Source organism: Somniosus microcephalus, chromosome 11 (assembly GCF_052327205.1).
Source record: "Somniosus microcephalus isolate GS21.2 chromosome 11, FLI_Smic_1.0, whole genome shotgun sequence".
Classification (NCBI taxonomy): domain Eukaryota; kingdom Metazoa; phylum Chordata; class Chondrichthyes; order Squaliformes; family Somniosidae; genus Somniosus; species Somniosus microcephalus.
Window position 1 is genome coordinate 220,064,414 of NC_140997.1, and position 20,005 is coordinate 220,084,418.

Here is a 20,005-nt window from a genome sequence, read left to right on the forward strand (position 1 = left end):
AAAATCTTTTGTTTCTCGAGACAGACATAATTCTACAATCTAATTGTCTCTGGATTGCTGAGATGTACATTTTTGATGGTGTGAGCCGTAGGCAGTTAAGCAGATCTCCAAATATTAAATGACATCCCTCACATACACGCACATGCTATGTGTCCAAGTTGCCCATCTGCACATTTCAAGTTTGATTGCCACTGACACAAGGCGAGATCCTGCAATTTGATCAGGTTGCTTGAATGGGGAGAGTGTCTCACTTGTATCTTCCTGCCTCATGGGCTACTATCTATCGTGGTCTCTGCTACAGAATAGTGGGATGTAGGTTCACGTGCAAGATTCTCCCATATAGCGAGTTCCCAGACTTGGTCCTGCTGTTGCACAGAATGAGGAGGCCATGAAGGGAAGGAGGGAATTCATCCTCAGCCACTGGCTTGAGTTTGAAAAAGGATTGGTAGTAGTGGAGGCCTTGAAGCACATTGCCTCTCAGTTGGGTGCAATGCCTGCATTTGGGCAAGGGGGCAGAATATAAAGAAGAGGAAAATATATTTGAAAATAAATTTTAAAAGAGTGTGCCGCATGGTGTTGTACCTGAGCCAACCTCTGCTCACCCAGTGGTGGACGCTCTGACCTCGTGTGATTTTGGGCTAGGGGAAATGTATGGATGTCAAGTGAAGACAAAGTTGGACTTAATATGATGTGTCTCACAATTGTAAAGCCTACTGACACCGACTGTCCTGATTCACACACGAAGTAGGATAACTTGGCTGAAAAGCTCCAGGCAAAGAAAGAAAGACTTGCATTTATACAGCACCTTTGCAAACAATGAAGTACTTTTGAAGTGTTGTAATGTAGGAAATGCGGCAGCCAATTTCTGCACAGTAAGGTTCCACAAGCAGCAATGTGGCAATGACCAAATAATCAATTTTAGTGACGTTGGTTAAGGGAGAACTCCCCTGCTCTTCTTCGAGTAGTGCTATGGGATCTTTTATGTCCACCCGAGAGGGCAGATGGGGTTTAACGACTTACCCGACCTCCGACAGTGCAGCGCTCCCTCAGTACTGCACTGATATGTCAGCCTAGGTTATGTGCTCAAGTCTCTGGAGTGGGACTTAAACCCACAACCTACTGACTCTGAATCAAGAATGCTACCACTGAGCCAAGACTGACACCTTAGTAATTAGCACCTCAGGCACCCACTGAAGGTACACCAACATGAGTCAAAAGAGGAGAGCAATGGGAGAAAATTAGAGGGTGGGGTGGGGGGGAGGAAATAAAATCACATAAATATAATAGGTCATATTTATTTTAGGAGCCTGGAGATAAAATCTGCTCCACACCGCAGCAGGAAGCGTAGGACTAACAGGGCACGTATTCTTTACATTTGTGGTGGCATTGGAGGAAGATAGATACTCACAAATCTAAAAATCTGCATGGATGTGCTTTTCATTCCCTCGTCATTGATTGAATTTGAAATGCATCTTGGCTTTGGCAGACCTGGAAGAAAGAGGATTCAAAGGCTCCAGTAAATGAGGATGCATCACAGTTCAAGGACAAGGGAGAACAGGCTGGCAGCTTCAATATCTATTTAAGAACAGGAATGTAATGCATTGTGCAGTAACTGAAGCCTGACTTTAAGTTTAGGACTGATCCTTTCTACTTGAGGTTTCACACTATTGAACAGTAATATTTATTAACACATTTTCATTTAGTTAATTTTCTATGTTCTCCCCTCTCCCCGTGGAGGTTATCCCACACGGTGCACCATCACTGGCAAAGAAGGAAAACTAGAGGTTTAGGCACTGTGATGGATATCTGGAAGGTGTGTGACAGCAGCTTTGGGTGATTGACTTTACAAATTTTCCTCCCTTGCTGAGGGGTAAGGTCTGACACCCTTTTGGCATCTCTTCATAATCACATCAATGAAAGTGCCAATGGACACAAGACCCCTTCCCCTCCCCCCCCACCCACCCCTGTTCTTCTGTGATGGAACAAGGTATATCTGGTTTCAAGTTGTAAGAATTTCTATACCATAGTGTAAATGGGCTAAAAAGTGGGCAGGATGAATTACCAGCATGGGATCCTCTCTGCCTGCTTCCTCTCTCTGTGCTGCAGCAAGGCGATCCAATGTGCCAAGGCACAAGAATAGGAAAATCTGCCTCTTTTGTGTCTTTGAAGGCTGGCTCAAAGGACAGCTCTGTATCCATAGGTCACCCAGGCGAGGAATAAATAACAACAACTCACACCTATATAGCACCATAGATGTAGAAAAATGTCCCTAGACACTTTACAGATGTGTAATCAGAGAGAAAATGGACGCCGAGTCAAACAAGTAGTAGGAAAAGTAGCCAAATGCTTGGTCAAAGAGGTGGTTTTTAAGGAGGGTCTTGAAGGAAGGAGGTAGAGAGGTGGGGACAAGGAGGGAATTCCAGAGTGTGGGGCCCAGACAGCTGAAAGCACAACCGCCATTGGTAGGGCAAAGTTAGTGGGGGATGCACAAGAGGCCAGAGTCAGAGGATTGAAGAGTTCTTGTCGGGTGGGGGGGGAGAGGAGAGGTTACAGAGATAGGGAAGGGACGAGACCATGAAGGGATTTAAACACAAGGATAAAAATCTTAAATTAGAGAAAATAGACAACAGAGTTTTAGATGAGCTGAAGTTTATGGAGCATGAAGGATGGGAATTTGGTCAGGAGAGCATTGGAATAGTCGTGCCTGGAGGTGACAAATGCAATGGTATGTGTTTCAGCAGTAGAATAGGTTGAGGCAGGGGCGGAGGCTGAAGAGGTTTCGGAGGTCTTTGAGATGACGAGGATATTGGGTCTGAAACTTGGGGTCCAGTAGGACGCCGAGGTTGCTAGGCGTCTGGTTCAGGCTGAGACAGTGGTCAGGGAGGAGGATGAAATCAATGGCAAGGGGATGGATTTAGTGGCGGGGGCTGAAGTCGACGCATTCAGTCTTCCCAATGTTCAACTTGAGAAACTTGTGGATCATTCAGGATTGCATGATAGACAAGCGGTCTGACAGCACAGAGGCAGTGGAAGGGTTGAGAGAGGTAGTGAAGAAGTAGAGTGTTGTAAATGTACATGCGGAAGCTGATGCCATGTCTTCGGATGATGTTACCAAGGGGAAGTGTGTAGATGAAGAAGAGGAGATGACCATGGATAGATCCAAAAGTAATGGTGCATGGGCAGGAAAAGATGCACTGGCTATTATTTGATAGGTAAGAGTGGAACCAGGCGAGGGCAGTCCCACTGAGCTGGACAATGAGGAGAGGCGTTGGAGGATGGTGTGGTCAATGATTGTCAAAAGGCTGTCGAGGATGAGGAGGAACAATTCACCACGGACACAGTCACACAGGATGTCATTTGTGACTTTGGTCAGGGCCGTTACGGTGCTGTGTTGGGGTAAAAACCTGATTGGACAGATTCAAACAGCGGGAAAGATGGGCATGTATTTGGGAGATGACAACATGTTAAAGGACTTTGGAGAGGATAGTGAAGTTGGAGATGATGTGCTAGTTTGCAATGGGATCCATGGTGGGTGTCATGAATCTTATGATCCATGAAGAAAGACTCATGAAATAACACTGGACGGCCAGCTGGTGGCGCCATCCAAGGAGTATAAATACTCGGGCGTGGGCCCAGCTTGCCCAGGACATTTTGTAAACAGGAACTAGTGAAAGATAACTAGACCTCCATGTTTTAAAACAAGTTGATTAAAGCCTTGCTTTATACTCGAACCAAGTGCGTAGTGAGCTTTATTACGTCAGTGGGTATTTTGAGATGAGGGGGAGCTGATGATGATGGTTTTGAAAGGGAGGAGTACAATACCTGAGGAGAGGTAACAGCTAGTATAGGGGGGCTAGAAAGGGAAGTTGGGTTGCCAGCAGTTTAGTGGGGATGGGGTTAAAAATGTCAAGCTGCTGGCAATTGATTCACTTCACTGGGATCAACCACACTTGCAGGTCTGTTACAAGTTTAGGATCTTGCCTTAGGGTACAAGCAATGCTAGCCACTTCCATAAGCATAAAAGGATGGCCTACACTGCTGGATACCCAGAACCAGTGACCTCCCAACTCAATGGGTGTGAGTTGTTTATTGATTACCAACACAAGCTAACAAATTGCTTCTCATTCATAGTCTTTGGGGGAAACAATCTCAAAGCCGAGCTCATTACCATTTTAACCACCTTTCACCTTAGTGCCTTTTTAAACGCGCGGGAGCACACTTTTCTTTCAAACACCACCTTTAAATGCAACTTTTTTTTTCAAATTCCTTCTGTGAAAAATTAGTCCAAAAATCCTGAAATGTGACAAGGTCACTGCAGGAAGACGGGATTACCTGAGTGCAATGGTTGGCATTTACGTAAAAAAAATAAAAATCAAAGGCCTCAATTTCTAAAGGAACTAAAAAAGGAGCTAAGAATCTTAAAACTATTTGTTATGTTGAACAGTAAATAGTTGAATGGATCAGTTAACCAATGTATTAATTTTTTTTATATGCCGATGTGCTCTTCTGTAAAAAATTACATCTTGCAATTGATTCAAATGAGTAGTTTAGCCTGTGCTGCACTATCTTTCAGCGTGATGTTTTTCTGTCTATGGCACAGATCATCATGAGTATACAGTGATGTCCTGTACTATTTCCAATGTTACTCAGTGGCGTAGGAAAAGATTATTCCTGGCGCACTAGCCCAGATATTTTAGACGAGTTTACCTTGTGGTTCCCAGGAACATGGGTTTGCCCACGGAAGCGGAATTTTACAGTGAGCACAAATAATGAGGGTTGGGAATAGTAACATCCCACTTTACCACCCTCTGTGCAGGGGGGGCGGGGTGGTGGTTGGGGGTGGGGGGAGAGAGATTGAGAGAAAAAGAGAGACACACGTATTGGGATATATGGACACTGAAGTCATTATCTTTGGCCCCTGCCACGAATTCCGTGCACTTGCCAATTACTCCATCCCCCTTGGCCACTGTCTCAGGCTGAACCAGACTGTTTGCAACCTCGGCAATAGTTGGCAAGCTCACCCAGAGAAACCACAGTGTGAAAAAATGTCACAGTAAATGATACAGTAGCTGAATACTCTTCGGAAGTTATGGCTGAGGCACATTGGGTAGAGCGAGATTACGATCCATCTAACGTACCGTACCTGGTTTGATAGTGCTTGTTGACGATTATTGGATGGCAAAATGGATGCATTCCATTTCCCATAACATTCACAAAAAACACAGTTTTAAGGTTGTAAATGTGGTCAGGTTGAATTAGTGGCATCACTGTGCGATTGTTAACATTTCTGCTGTTAGCTACATGACCTCAGCAGGGCAGCTCTTCTGAAAAGAAACAGCCTGATTAGCGGGGAGTTGAGGAGAATATTTTTCATCCAGAGGGCGTTGGGGGTCTGGAATGCACTGCCTGAAGGGGTGGTAGAGGCAGAAACCCTCATCGCATTTAAAAAGAACTTGGATATGCACTTAAAGTGGCCTACAGGGCTGCGGACCAAGAGCTGGAAAGTGGGATGAGGTTGGATAGCTCTTTTTCAGCCAGCACAGACACGATGGGCCGAATGGCAGCCTCCTGTGCCGAAAGCTTCTATGATTCTGTCACAGCTAGCAGCCTGGTCTATCGAGCATCCCATCCGAGGACCTATAATAACAAGTAGCCTCAGGACTGAAACCCATATATGTCTGATTGGGAAATGGCATTCAGTTTATTGTGTACATATATTACTATATATAGCGCAGACTGGTGTGATTCACTAATTAAGGTAACATTTCTGATAAGGGAATGGGTGAATAAGGAAAGACTGTGTCCTCTGGTTAGCGAGTCAGCGATGAGGGGGTCAAAAACTTAAAATAACAACAACTTGTATTTATATAGCGCCTTTAACGTAGTAAAACGTCCCAAGACGCTGCACAGGAGTATTTTAAGACAAAAAATTTGACACCGATCCACATAAGGATAAATTAGGGCAGGTGACCAAAAGCTTAGTCAAAGAGGTAGTTTTTAAGGAGCATCTTAAAGGAGGAAAGTGAGGCAGAGAGGTTTAGGGAGGGAATTCCAGAGCTTAGGGCCTAGGCAACAGAAGGCACGGCCACCAATGGTATATAGTCACTGAAAGAGCAGAGAGACCAGGAGAAATTTCTTGACACAGTTGTTGGAGCAATGCTTTGCCACATGGAGTGGTTGAAGCACGGACCATTGCGTCTTTTAAGTGAAACTTGAAGCAGAGGAAAATACAGGGATTTGGGGAGAGCGAAGGGCAGTGGGATTAGTTATGGATTGCTCCAGCAAAGGTCCTGCGCAGACATGAGGGGCCAATTGGTTGTCTCCTGTGGCTCTAAACCTCTATGGAACAGGAATCTAATCCCGGTTGCTGAACAGTCTTATCTGTCAATATGCTATACTTTGATCTAGAAATAAATACGCAAATGTTCATATTCATAACTTCAGAGCATTGGTGAAATCGACAGGCCAGACCCCTGCTGGCTAGGGTGGTAGACAGCCTGTCAGGATAAAATAAAAATTGGTCAGTAATCCAGTGGAAAATAATAAAAGCACCGCCCGCCATCACACTGTCTTGTTCTTTATTAGATAATGTTGATCATTATTTTCCTGGGGTTTTGGGGAGGGGGTCAGATACCCAAATCGGCCCCTGGCATCATACCGTGACCTTGATGCCTAACACTGCCTCGATATAGACCCTTACCACAATGAGAACAGGACGCCAAGTTCTGCTGTCTCACAGACCACCGAGGCGTGAGCATAATGCCAGCTTCTCGTCACACAAATCAGCAGGATAAGAACATGGTACCAGCTTCATTATGACGTTGCATCAAATTCATCCGCATTAAGTATGGCAGACTTGAATTCTTTATTAAATTTTACGACATTCTACAAATAATCATTTTATTTACATATAAGTTGCTACCTGTGGTGTCAAAATAAAAGACACTGAGGACCCCTTGAATGCAATATTTTTCCAATGGTTTCCTGAGATGTATCCTCCATTTCCACATGGGCTGGGCGGGGCACTGAAGAACAGTTGGGGAGTCATCTCATGCCACACACGAGGCTCATACCAGGTGGTTGTAAAGCGCCACTGGCAGATGCCTAGGAGCAAGAATTTTGTCTGCCCTCGTCCTCTTGGTGTGCAGCACAGAGCAGGGGGACCCAAGGAGAAACGAGGAAAATGAAAGTGAACGACGGATAGTAATGATTACAGTAAACACAAAAAACTGTACCCAAATCCTTACTTGGCAGATGAGATTTTTCCATATTCTGTGGCAATTGTGTTCTTCCAGGTGTAGTGACAACATCAGAAATGGGTTTGTCCTTTAGTAAGCTGATGTCCTTTGGACATTCATACAGTTGATTGGGGGCAGCAGGATTTTCTTTCAAGGGGATATGCTTTACATTTTTGATGCATCCCTGTACGTTTAATTTGACTGGTTCTCCTTCATTTGTGCTCCCAGTGCCGGCATTGCTCTTTGTCTCTGGGTGCGATACATGTCCAGAAATAGGATTGTTGGACATGGTTTGATTATCAGACTTTTGAACACTGATGGCTGTTACCTCACGATATTATGGCTAGGTCACTTGGGTTCTGCAAAATCTGTGACAAATGGATATTTATACGTTATATTCTATTTTTCTCTCCGTTAACCCCCTCAATCTCTCCCCAAAGCATAACGCAGCAGAAAGGTCAAACAGGTGGCGTGCTCCCAGGCCTCTGCCAATCTTACTCTGTAACTGAACACCTCGATGTGCTAAATATTTGCCCTCCAATTTTTCATCTATTTGAGGAAGAGGTGCTCAATGTTAACATTTCCTGATAACATACAACAACAACTTGCATTTATATAGTTCCTTTAACGTAGTAAAACGTCCCAAGGAGCTTCACAGGAGCATTATCAAACAAAATTTGACACCGAGCCACAGAAGGAGATATTGGGACAGGTGACCAAAAGCTTGGTCAAAGAGGTAGGTTTTAAGGAACGTCTTAAAGGAGGAGAGAGATATAGAGAGGCGGAGAGGTTTAGGGAGAGAATTCCAGAGTTTAGGACCTGGGCAGCTGAAGGCACGGCCGCCGATAGTGTTGCGATGAAAATCGGGGAAGTGCAAGAGGCCAGAATTGGAGGAGCGCAGAGATCGCGGAGGGTTGTAGCCAGGGCTGGAAGAGATTACAGAGATAGAGAAGGGCGAGGCCATGGAAGGATTTGAATAAGCGGGGAGAAAAATGGCACAGTGCAGCGAGATATGTCACATCAGTGTACACGACCCAATAGCTAAACTTGTAACATCGCTCCTTGAGCGGTATAAGCAGGAGCCTGGGAGGGAGCTGCCCGTCATCCTGCCTAGAGAGGCAGCATGTCAAAGAGGAAGCCTTAAAATAAAACTTAAGGAAAAGAGAGAACATGAATTTAAAAGAAGAAAAAAATAACCAATAGTATAGAAATAACTGCTCCTCCCTTCACACAGGCTCAGAGTGAATTTCTACAACATCTCCGGCATTTAAATGTACAGTTCTTACCAAAGTGTTCTCTTTTCAAAAGTTGACAGAAATCCAAAGGTTCTTTGTGTCATTACATAGCAATAATTTGACGATTTCTCATCGCAGTCTTTGTAACAGTGCTCGCTGGCTGCTGTTTTAATTTATTTATCTGCTTTATTATAGACAAGTCCATGACAAATGCAAATAAACTCCTTGGCTGAAACAATACAACTATTGTTCAGAACAACATGACGTACAAACACCCTGAGAGCCAAGCACAGAGTATTAATATTTAAAAAAAAAAACAAGGTATTATAATTATACACAGAGTAATGGAGCTTGGGGGAGTCGGTTGTAAGCTCCAGATTAATTAAGGGGCTCAGAAGCTTTACACACAAAAGAATGGATCCCAGGAATGATTACAAGGCTTTATTCCATTTGAGGGGTTCGGGTTTTTTCAGAGCTGGAGGGTAAAAGCTGGCTCAAAGCAGTTTGGATTGATCTGTACCGCCATCACCGCTCCCGCTATTGTGTACATGAAAACAATGACTGCACGCTTAATTCCTGGCGATGGTGTGAGGCGAAGTGCTTTATAAAGGCAAGTTCTTACATTCTCGGGACGTGGTTTGATACAGGATATATGGCTAACGTGTACAATTTTTGGGATCATCACGGGAGGGTTGGCAGAGGGTGAAGTGAGTGGGTGGGATTATCTGTCCGTATTGTGCAGGGTGCTGGGCTGCCTCAACTCCATTCGCCGGCCATGGATGAATTGTGTCTCAACTCCATTTCTCCTGCCGTTGCTCCATATCCCTTGATACCCTTAGCTAAACAAAAAAATCTAGCGATCTCAGAAACATAGAAGATAGGAGCAGGAGTAGGAGTAGGCCCTTCGGCCCCTCGAGCCTGCTCCGCCATTCAATGAGATCATGGCTGATCATCCAAATTCAGTACCCTGTCCCTGCTTTCTCCCCATATCCCTTGATCCCTTTAGCCTTAAGAAATATATCCAACTCCTTCTTGAATATATTTAATGAACTGGCCTCCACCGCCCTCTGTGGCAGAGAATTCCACAGGTTCACCACTCTCTGGGTGAAGCAATTCCTCCTCATTTCAGTCCTAACTGGCTTAACCCTTATCCTTAGACTATGACCCCTGGTTCTGGACTCCCCGGCCATCAGAAACATCCTTCCTGCATCTAGTCTGTCCAGGCCAGACAGAATTTTATAGGTTTCAATGAGATCCCCTCTCAATCTTCTAAACTCCAGTGAGTATAAGCCCAATCGACACAATCTCTCCTCATACGTCATTCCTGCCATCCCAGGTATCAGCCTGGTGAATCTTCGCTGAACTCCTTCCATGGCAAGAACGTCCTGCCTCGGGTAAGGCAAACAAAACTGCACACAATACTCAAGGTGCGGTCTCACCAAGGCCCTGTACAACTGTAGCAAGACATCCTTGTTCCTGTACTCGAACCCTCTTGCTACGAAGGCTAACATACCATTTGCCTTCTTAACCGCCTGCTGCACCAGCGACTGGTGCACAAGAGCACCCAGGTCTCTCTGCACTTCCCCTTCTCCCAATCTATTGCCATTCAAATAATAATCTGCCTTTCTGTTTTTGCCACCAGCCTTGAAAGCTCCAATTGAACCAGCATCCACAGCCTTTTGGGGGAAGAGCGTTCCAAATTTCTACCACCCTTTGCATGAGAAAGTGCTTCCTGCTTTCACTCCTGAATAGCCTAGCTCTAATTTTAACACGGGTGTGTTCTGTGGGAAGAAAGGCAAAGAGATAAATTGAAAATGTGGAGACCAACAATCTAGACAGGTAAGAATGTCCCATCTGCTCTCAAGTGGCTGTAAAAGATCCCACGGGCACTATTTCGATAGAAGAGCAGGGGGAGTTATCCCCGGTGTCCTGGGCCAATATTTATCTCTCAAATCAACATCACCAAAACAGATGATCTGGCCATGATGCTGTTTGAGGGAGCTTGCTGTGCGCAAATTGGCCGCCACGTTTCCTACATTACAACAGTGACTGCAACCTCAAGAAGCGCTGTCTTTGGGACGTCTGGTGGTCGTGAAAGGCGCTCTATAAATGCGAGTCTTTCTTGCTGTTGTTCTGAGTCGGTGGCGTGTGGCTGGAAACTACAAGTCCCAGCTGGCTGCGGCAGAAGTGGGAGGGAGCGAGAGAGGCGCTTCCTCATTGCGATGCTGGCTTTGACCTTTGTGATGCAAAGGAGTAAGTTTCCGAGAGGAGTGAGACGTCCTTCTGGACTCTAGCCGCACGCTCTGCAAGTAGCTAAAACCACCAAAGCAAAGCAGCGAGGAACTGGAGGAGGAAACAAACAACAAAAATTACAGCCCGAGTGAGAAAATTAGCAACAACATTTGTTTAAAACATTCAGTCCTTCCTCCGAGGATCTGCAATAAAGGCCAGACGACTGAGCAGGTTGGTGACAGCAGGAATCGATTGCATTGTCTCACTGAATGATATCACCGGGAATTAATGATCGATAAGGAAAGGGGCAAAAGTTTCCTTTCAATATTTATCGCAGTGGGTTATTTCGTGCACGTCCTTTGTCGATTCAACACAGGACATAATCGTATCGGCACAAATTCCAAGCACGATTCTATTAAGGAAATAATGTTGCATTTTAAATATCTTCATGCATTAGTGAAGACAGTAAGTCCCTGTTGTAATTTGTATGGGTGCTGTGTGGAGGGGACGGGAGAGAGAGAAGGCGAGTGTGCACCAGCCCATCAACAGTAGATGGTTTGGGACTGTCCTTCTCACATAGGGATTACATCGGATACACGCCACAGAAACAGGCCATTCGGCCCAACCAGTCCATGCCGGCGTTTATGCTCTACTGGAGCCCCCACCCGTCTTTCCTCATCTAACTCTTATCAGCATAACCCTCTGTTCCCTTCTCTCTCATATGCTTATCTAACCGCCCCTTAACTGCATCTATACTATTCGCTTTAACCACTCCCTGTGGTAGCGAGTTCCACATTCTCACCACTCTCTGGGTAAAGAAGTTTCTTCTGAATTCCCTATTGGATTTCTTGGTGACTATCTTATATTAATGGCCTCTCGCTATGCTCTTACCCACAAGTGGAAACATTCTCTCTGTATCCACTCTATCAAAACCTTTCATAATTTTAAAGACCTGAACATAAGAAATAGGAGCAGGAGTAGGCCAATCGGCCCCTCGAGCCTGCTCCGCCATTCAATAAGATCATGGCTGATCTGATCCTAACCGCCAATCCACTATCACAGGACTATCTCCTGAATCTAACAGAATTAGACACACGAAACAGGAGCAGGATCAGGCTACACGGCCCCTGGGCCCGCTCCGCTACCCCACAGGGCCATGACCGATCCGAACCTAGACTCATGTCCAAATTCCTGCCCGCTCCCCGTAACCCTTAATTCCCTTTTCTTCTAGGAAACTGTCTATTTCTGTTTTAAATTTATGTAATGATGTAGCTTCTACAGCTTTTTGTGGCAGCATATTCCATGGACCTACCACCCTCTGAGTGAAGTAGTTCCTCATCTCAGTTTTGAAAGAGCAGCCCCTTATTCTAAGACTATGCCCCCTAGTTCTAGTTTCACCCATCATCGGGAACATCCTCCCCGCATCCACCCGATTCAACCCCTTCACAATCTTATATGTTTCAATAAGATCGCCTCTCATTCTTCTGAACTCCAATGAGTAGAGTCCCAATCTACTCAACCTCTCCTCATATGTCCATCCCCTCATCCCCGGGATTAACCGAGTGAACCTTCTTTGTACTGACTCGAGAGCAAGTATGTCTTTTCTTAAGTATGGACACCAAAACTGTACGCAGTATTCCAGGTATTAGGTCACCCCTCAACCTTCTCTTTTCAGGAGAAAAGAGACCCAGCCTGTTCATCCTTTCCTGATAGGTGTACCCTCGCACTTCTGGTATCATGGATGGTGATGAGTGTTGGGTTATTATCTGGACAGGGGAGTGAGGGTTTAAACCACGTGTATTTGGAAGTTTTGATTCAAAATAATAAAACCATATGGTGCCGGCCTTAATTGCCAGTTTCATGCTGAAAAGGGGAACTGAGAGCTGAGATACTTCATTGACAGCATCTCAGTGCCAAGCCCAGAGCTGCCTGTGAGTGAAGATCAGAAATATGTGATCTCCATATTCCTACCCCTATTATTTATTTAGTGTTTGCTCTCCCCTTTTAGGTTTCCCTCATGCCACATACCATCCCCCAGCCGAAAGGACGGGTAGTTGGGGGTGGAATGTTGCTCTGTAACTAGCAGCTATAGATGTGCATGATGATTCGCCTTCCGATTTAGATTTTAATCTATCAACTTCCTCCCTGTGACGGAAGCACCTGAACGCCACTTGGCAACACCCGAGACTGTCTGGGGCTAAGATTAGCAACTCATTACATGTCGAGCAGCCGCCATTACGTGACTACCTGTGCTGGCTCTGGAGAGGTGGCCACATAGAAACTCGCCTCGGGGTAGATTTTCATCTTCACCGCCCCCCTCCCCACCACCCCGGCCGGTAACCTGCCTGAAAAGCTGCCTGATATTCATCCCATTGATACAAAGCAGGGGCGCTCTGCTCCGACAGATTGCCACTCGGGCAGTGAAGACGGAAATCTGCTCCATCATCTTTTCATTTCATAGAACCGTACAGCACAGAAGGAGGCCATTCGGCCCATCGTGCCCGTGCCGGCCCTTTGACAGAGCGATCCAATTAGTCCCGCTCCCCCTGCTCTTTCCCCGTAGCCCTGCAAATTGTTCCTTTTTATGTAGATGTCCAATTCCTTTTTGGAAGTTAATATTGAATCTGCTTCCATCGCCCTTTCAGGCAGTTCATTCCAGCTCATCATAACTCGCTGAGAAACAGAGAATTCCTCATCATCTTCCTGGCTTTTTTTTGCCAATTATCTTAAATCTGTGTCCTCTGGTTACTGACCCTCCTGCCAGTGGAAACAGTTTCTCCATATCACAGAAACCCCACAGTGCAGATAGAGGCCATTTCGGCCCATCGAGCCTGCACCGACACATATCCCACCCGATCCCCGTAACCCCACGTACTTAATCCCCCTAACACTAAGGGTCCATTTATCATAGCCAATCATCCTAACCTGCACATCTTTGGACTGTGGGAGGAAACCGGAGCACCCGGAGAAAACCCACGCAAACACGGGGAGAATGTGCAAACTCCACACAGACAGTCACCCGAGGCCGGATTCGAACCCGGGTCCCTGGCGCTGTGAGGCAGCAATGCTAACCACTATGCCACCGTACCAAAACCTCTCCTAATTTTGAACATTAAATTGTTGCAATTTAAAAAAAAAAAAGTGCTTTGTACAAGAGCAAGAGATCTTGTTCCACGTTCATTTATGCAGGAATTGACCTTTTTATATCCGTACACCGTTTCTCTTATAGGAACATAAAAACATAGGAACAGGAATGAGCCATTTTGCCCCTCGAGCCTGTTCCGCCATTCAATGAGATCACGGCTGATCTGCGACCTAACTCCATATACTCCCTCTCCCCCCTCAGGTTTGGTCTGCATGAAGGTGACAGTCCTAATCACATGGGGAGAGTGTGACACGATGGACATGAACCCAGAAACTAGAGTTTCACATTGTAGTGAAGCATATTCGTACACTCAAAGAGGCGGTGACTGGTCCTCCTATGTGATGTTATTTTTGAAATCTAACCGTCATCATTAGGAGTCAGAATAGCAAAGAGTGAATCCAATTTGAATACATAAAATTCATTTATTTCAAATAACAGCAAATTATTTTGAGGATAAATGACATTTGGTGGGGTGTAGATGCAATGAGTACCACAGGTGTAGTGTAGATCACTATATAATGGGATATTTGCCTGAAGGTGCGGCAGAACTGTAGCAATGATAAAGAAGGAAAATGGTGCTGACCTGTGGTAGAATTCCCCAATATATTTTGTATGTGATCAATAATTTAATTATGCAGTGACCACAGTGAGGTGTTGTTTAACTGTAGAAATCCAACACTCATTAAAGATGCAAAACTCAATCAGTTGGAAACTAACTGAACGTCGCTCCATAGTTTTTGCATTACTGTACAATCCGTCACTCTTATTTTCATCTCCCTCATTGTAAAATGTATTTTTCTCTTTCACTTTTCACTTTCTGTCCCCACCATGCCTTGGAACATGCTGTTTACTGAGGGCAGGCAGGGTGTCTTGCCCCGGGCTCTGAGCAGTTGCTACACTTGAGCTGGTGGCCAGCAGGTGCACAGGAGAAGTGCGGCGTTTTCCTCACTCGCTGCCTCCCATTCAGCGCTGTCTTCGCACGGTGGCTCGACTGAGATTGGGACTTGACCCGGCGGGTCACGGCGTTGTTGGAACACCAAGGCACCAGGCCGCAACCCTATGGAAACATTGACATCATATTATAAACCTTGCTTAGGGCATACACTTCCGGTCCACAAACCTTATGTCCTGTTGTCACAATTTTAGGTCCCATTTTGCCGCCAACGTTTTTAGCTTGTGTTGGATTTGCTGTCAGTGGTCTTGGTGTAGTTGCAAACTCTGACCACTAGGTGGCTCTGCGGCACAGGTTTCTGGAATCTCCCCACTCCAGTGCCATTTTGTATATATATAAAAAAAACCTCTTCATCCACTGACCGTGGGCAATGCCACGGACAACTTACTAGTATATACTACAAATTCCAGGGAAAGTATCCATTGTGATTCATCGGAAAGCACCAGGAATACATTATAAATACTGTCATGTCTGGGTGGCCCAGAGTTAACATTGCCTCTCGTCTACATGTTTGCTTCCTGTTAAGTTACATGATTTAACCCAGTGTAAAGGGGTGGTGGTGAGAATGGGGGGTGGGGGGTGAGAAATTGGCCTCGGCACCCATTCATTAGGGAAGAGAAAACTGGCCAGGGTTGCCACTCCTGACCGCTGATAGAGACGCTTGCTGGAAGTGTGTGTGTGTGTGTGTGGTTGGTGTGTGAGTGTGGTTGGTGTTGGTGCGTGTGAGTGTGGTTGGTGGTGGTGCGTGTGAGTGTGGTTGGTGGTGGTGTGTCTGGTGTGGTTGGTGCATGTGTGTGGTGCGTGAGTGTGGTGTGGTTGGTGCATGAGTGTGTGCGGTGTGCGTGTGTGTGTGGTGTGCGTGTGTGTAGATGATGGGTGAGGTAAGGATCTGGCTCATCTGTGATGTCAGCCACAGTCTTGATAGGGTCCTGACACTCAAAAGGAAAAGAAAGACTTACATTCATATAGCGCCTTTCATGACCACCGGACGTCCCAAAGCGCTTTACAGCCAATGAAGTGCTTTTTGTAGTGTAGTCACTGTTGTAATGTGGGAAACGCAGTGGCCAATTTGCGCACAGCAAGCTCCCACAAACAGCAATGTGATGATGACCAGATAATCTGTTTTTTAGTGATGTTGATTGAGGGATAAATATTGGCCAGGACACCGGGGATAACTCCCCTGCTCTTCTTCGAAATAATGCCGTAAGATCTTTTACGTCCACCCGAGAGGGCAGACGGGGGCCTCGGTTTAACGTCTCATCTGAAAGACGGCACCTCTGACAGTGCAGCACTCCCTCAGTACTGCACTGGGAGTGTCAGCCTAGATTTTTGTGCTCAAGTCTCTGGAGTGGGACTTGAACCCACGACCTTCTGCCTCGGAGTGCTACCAACTGAGCTGCGGCTGACACCTAAAAAATGCTCTCCCCGTGGGGGAATTGAACCCCAGTCTCCCGCGTGGCAGGTCGCAATACTGCCCACTATCCCTGGTACCACACTTTGATCCCTTCCCAATGTCCCTGTCTTTTCATAACTTTACAATGATGAACATATTTGAAGAGTGGTGTCACGGAATCGGTATTATCTCAATGGACGTATACTCTGCTGATATTGATGCAAGCCATTGTTCTTTTTGCCATGACAATTGCTGACCTACAGTGGGATGACTCCTATATTTAACTTACTAGCGCACCATCTAGCTGTGTTTTGTTCACATGCCCTTCATTTGTGTGATCATCTTTGCTATTTTTAGTATTGATTACACTTCTCGAAAAGCCATTTGCCCTCCATCTGTCTGGTTGCTGAAGGATAGCAGGTCTATTTTAGTGATGCTTGTCTCCTTGTAACGTCCACCTTTTCCACACAACTTTGTACCCTATGAGCCAAGGAATCTTATTATTTTCACATCCTTAAATAACAGATTAAATCCCTTTTTCCATAATGTGTTTATAACTTACCATTCCACAGCACATATTTAAGTACCTGTGTACAGTATAGTCTCTGGTTAGTTTTTTAAACTTGAAAGGTAAAAATAAAATGATTTGTTACTGTAGCACACTAAAGCACAGGTATAAATACAATTTACAACTTGGGAATAGTGAAGATGGAACAGTAATCTGTGAATTGTGAGCTTTGCCTTTTGCAAGTGGTCCTGCCTTGTTTGAATTGTGATCTTGGGCTTCCCCAGGTGGTTCTACATTGCCTAGAGACAGTTCTGGCTTTCCAAGGTGCACGACTTGGTGTTATACTGAGCTAATTAAACCAGGAACTAGTTACAATCTATATTAATGACTTGGATGAAGGGACCGAGTGTACTGTAGCCAAATTTGCTGATGATACAAAGATAGGTGGGTTAGCAAGTTGTGAGGAGGACACAAAGTGTCTCCAAAGGGATATAGATAGGTTAAGTGAGTGGGCAAAAATTTGGCAGATGGAGTATAATGTGGGAAAATGTGAGGTTATCCACTTTGGAAGGAAGAATGAAAAAGCAAATTATTATTTAAATGGAGCGAGACTACAAAATGCTGCGGTACAAAGGGATCTGGGGGTCCGAGTACATGAAACACAAAATGTTAGCCTGCAGGTACAGCAACAAGTAATTAGGAAGGCAAATGGAATGTTGGCCTTTATTGCAAGGGGGATGGAGTATAAGAGTAGGGAAGTTTTGATGCAACTTTACAGGGCGTTGGTGAGACGGCACCTGGAGTACTGCGTCCAGTTGTGGTCTCCTTATTTAAGGAAGGATATACTTGCATTGGAGGCAGTGCAGAGAAGGTTCACGAGGTTGATTCCTGGGATGAAGGGGTTTATGTATGAGGAAAGGTTGAGCAGGTTGGGCCGATACTCATTGGAGTTTAGAAGAATGAGAGGGGATCTTATTGAAACATATAAGATTCTGAGGGGGATTGACAGGGTGGATACCGAGAGGATGTTTCCTCTAGTGGGGGTATCTAGAACTAGGGGGCACAATTTCAGAATAAGGGGTCGCCCATTTAAGACGGAGATGAGAAGGAATTTCTTCTCAGGGTCGTGAATCTTTGGAATTCTCTACCCCGAGAGCTGTGGAGGCGGAGTCATTGAATATATTCAAGGCGGAGACTGACAGACATTTGAACTACAAGGGAGTCGAGGGGTCTGGGGAGAGAGCGGGAAAGTGGAGTTGAGGCCAAGATTGGATCAGCCATGATCTTATTGAATGGTGGAGCAGGCTCGAGGGGCCGATTGGCCGACTCCTGCTCCTGTTTCTTATGTTCTTATGAACTCCTCAGGCTCAATCGCTGGTTTGTACCCGATTTCAGCGGAGGAGCATGACAATTGGCCTCAAGAGTTCCTGGACTCAGGATGGGGAAGAAAGAAATCCGTCAGGGTTCCTGCTGCAGATCACTATCCAGTGATATGCAGAACTTGACCTCATATTCTCTGGATTATTAGTCCAGGCTCTGGATTACTAGGGCAACAACAACAACTTGTATTTGTGTAGCGCCTTTAACATAGTAAAACGTCCCAAGGCGCTGCACAGGAGTATTTTAAGACAAAAGATTTGACACCGAGCCACATAAGGATAATTAGGGCAGGTGACCAAAGGCTTGGTCAAAGAGGTAGGCTTTAAGGGGCATCTTAAAGGAGGAAAGAGAGGTAGCGAGATGGAGAGGTTTAGGCAGGGAATTCCAGAGCTTAGGGCCCAGGCAACGGAAGGCACAGCCACCAAAGGTTGAGCGATTATAATCTTGGATGCTCAAGAGGGCAGAATTAGAGGAGCGCAGATATCTCTGGGTGGGGGACGGAGTTGTGGGGCTGAAGGAGATTACAGAGATAGGGAGGGGCGAGGCCACGGAGGGATTTGAAAACAAGGATGAGAATTTTGAAATTGAGGTGCTGCTTAACCGGGAGCCAATGTAGGTCAGCGAGCACAGGGTGATGGGCGAACGGGACTTGGTCCGAGTTAGGACACGGGCAGCCGAGTTTTGGATGACCTCAAGTTTACGTAGTGTGGAATGTGGGAGGCCAGCCAGGAGTGCGTTGGAATAGTCAAGTTGGAATCGTCAGTAGTCAATACTAGGGCAGCAACGTACCCACTAAACCATACCCTACAATATTGTGACAGGTTATGCAATGACATAATTTGCCACCAGTCGAGTCTACTGCTACAAATATATTAGAAAAATAAAACTTCAGTCAAAAATAGTTCACAGATTATTTGCAGCTTGAATTTGCCGCAATGGCCAATTTAACAGCCTCACTTTATGGCAAGGTTTCTTGCGGCAGACTGCATCCAACAGTTGTCGGAACTTGCCCCTTCAATGCCAAGGCGTAGACAGGTATCTGCAGAGTCTTTTAATTAGGAACCCAATTCTAAGCCAATGTATGCCTCTAAGGGATTTTGAAGTAAAGGGAGGCTGTTGACTTAAATGTTTCACAATGAAAGTGCTGTGGGCTGTTATTCCCAAGACTTGTCACAAATGATAAGGTCCTAATCAAAAAACTAGAACCTGGACATTATGAAAAAGAAAGAAAGACTTGCATTTATATAGCGCCTTTCACGGCCCCAGGACGTCCCAAAGTGCTTTACAGACAATGAAGTACTTTTGGAGTGTAGTCACTGTTGTAATGTAGGAAACGTGGCCGCCAATTTGCGCACAGCAAGCTCCCACAAACAGCAATGTGATAATGACCAGATCTGTTTTAGTGATGTTGGTTGAGGGATAAATATTGGCCAGGACACCGGGGAGAACTCCAAGAAAATACTGCAGATGCTGGAAATCTGAAATAAAAACAGAAAATGCTGGAGACACTCAGCAGGTCAGGCAGCATCTGTGAAGAGAGAAACAGAGTTAACGTTTCAGGTCGGTGACCTTTCGTCAGAACTGGAAAAAAGCAGGAAATGGAACAGATTTTTAAGCAAGTGTTGGGGCTGGGAAAGGGGGGAGGGGATGAAAGAACAAAAGGGACGGTCTGTGATAGGATAGAAGGCAGGAGAGGTTAAGAGACATTGAGAGATATTCAAGGCGAGAGGAGATGGTAATGGGACAGGTTAAGAAACAAAGGATGGCTCTAGATGAAGTGTAAATTGCGCTGGCAGAATGAAAGACAGCTGCCCTGTGGGGGAGAAGAAAAAAAGACAGTGTGGATAAAATATATATATATATATATATAATAGGAGCCGAGGTTATGATCTGAAATTGTTGAACTCGATGTTGAGTCCAGA

The 20,005-nt window shown here is 45.4% G+C and overlaps 1 protein-coding gene across 2 annotated transcripts in view; it reads left to right on the forward strand.

The window, feature by feature from the left end:
• mon1a (MON1 secretory trafficking family member A) overlaps positions 1-20,005 on the forward strand; it is a 67,586-nt gene that overhangs the window by 21,403 nt on the left and 26,178 nt on the right. The window contains exon 1 of one of the 2 annotated variants that reach the window (XM_086001995.1): positions 10,619-10,936. The exons of the other annotated variant lie outside the window; for it this stretch is intronic. The gene's annotated coding sequence lies outside the window, so the exon portion shown is untranslated. Of the gene's footprint in view, positions 1-10,618; positions 10,937-20,005 lie in introns of those variants that run through there. 2 annotated transcript variants of the gene reach the window in all.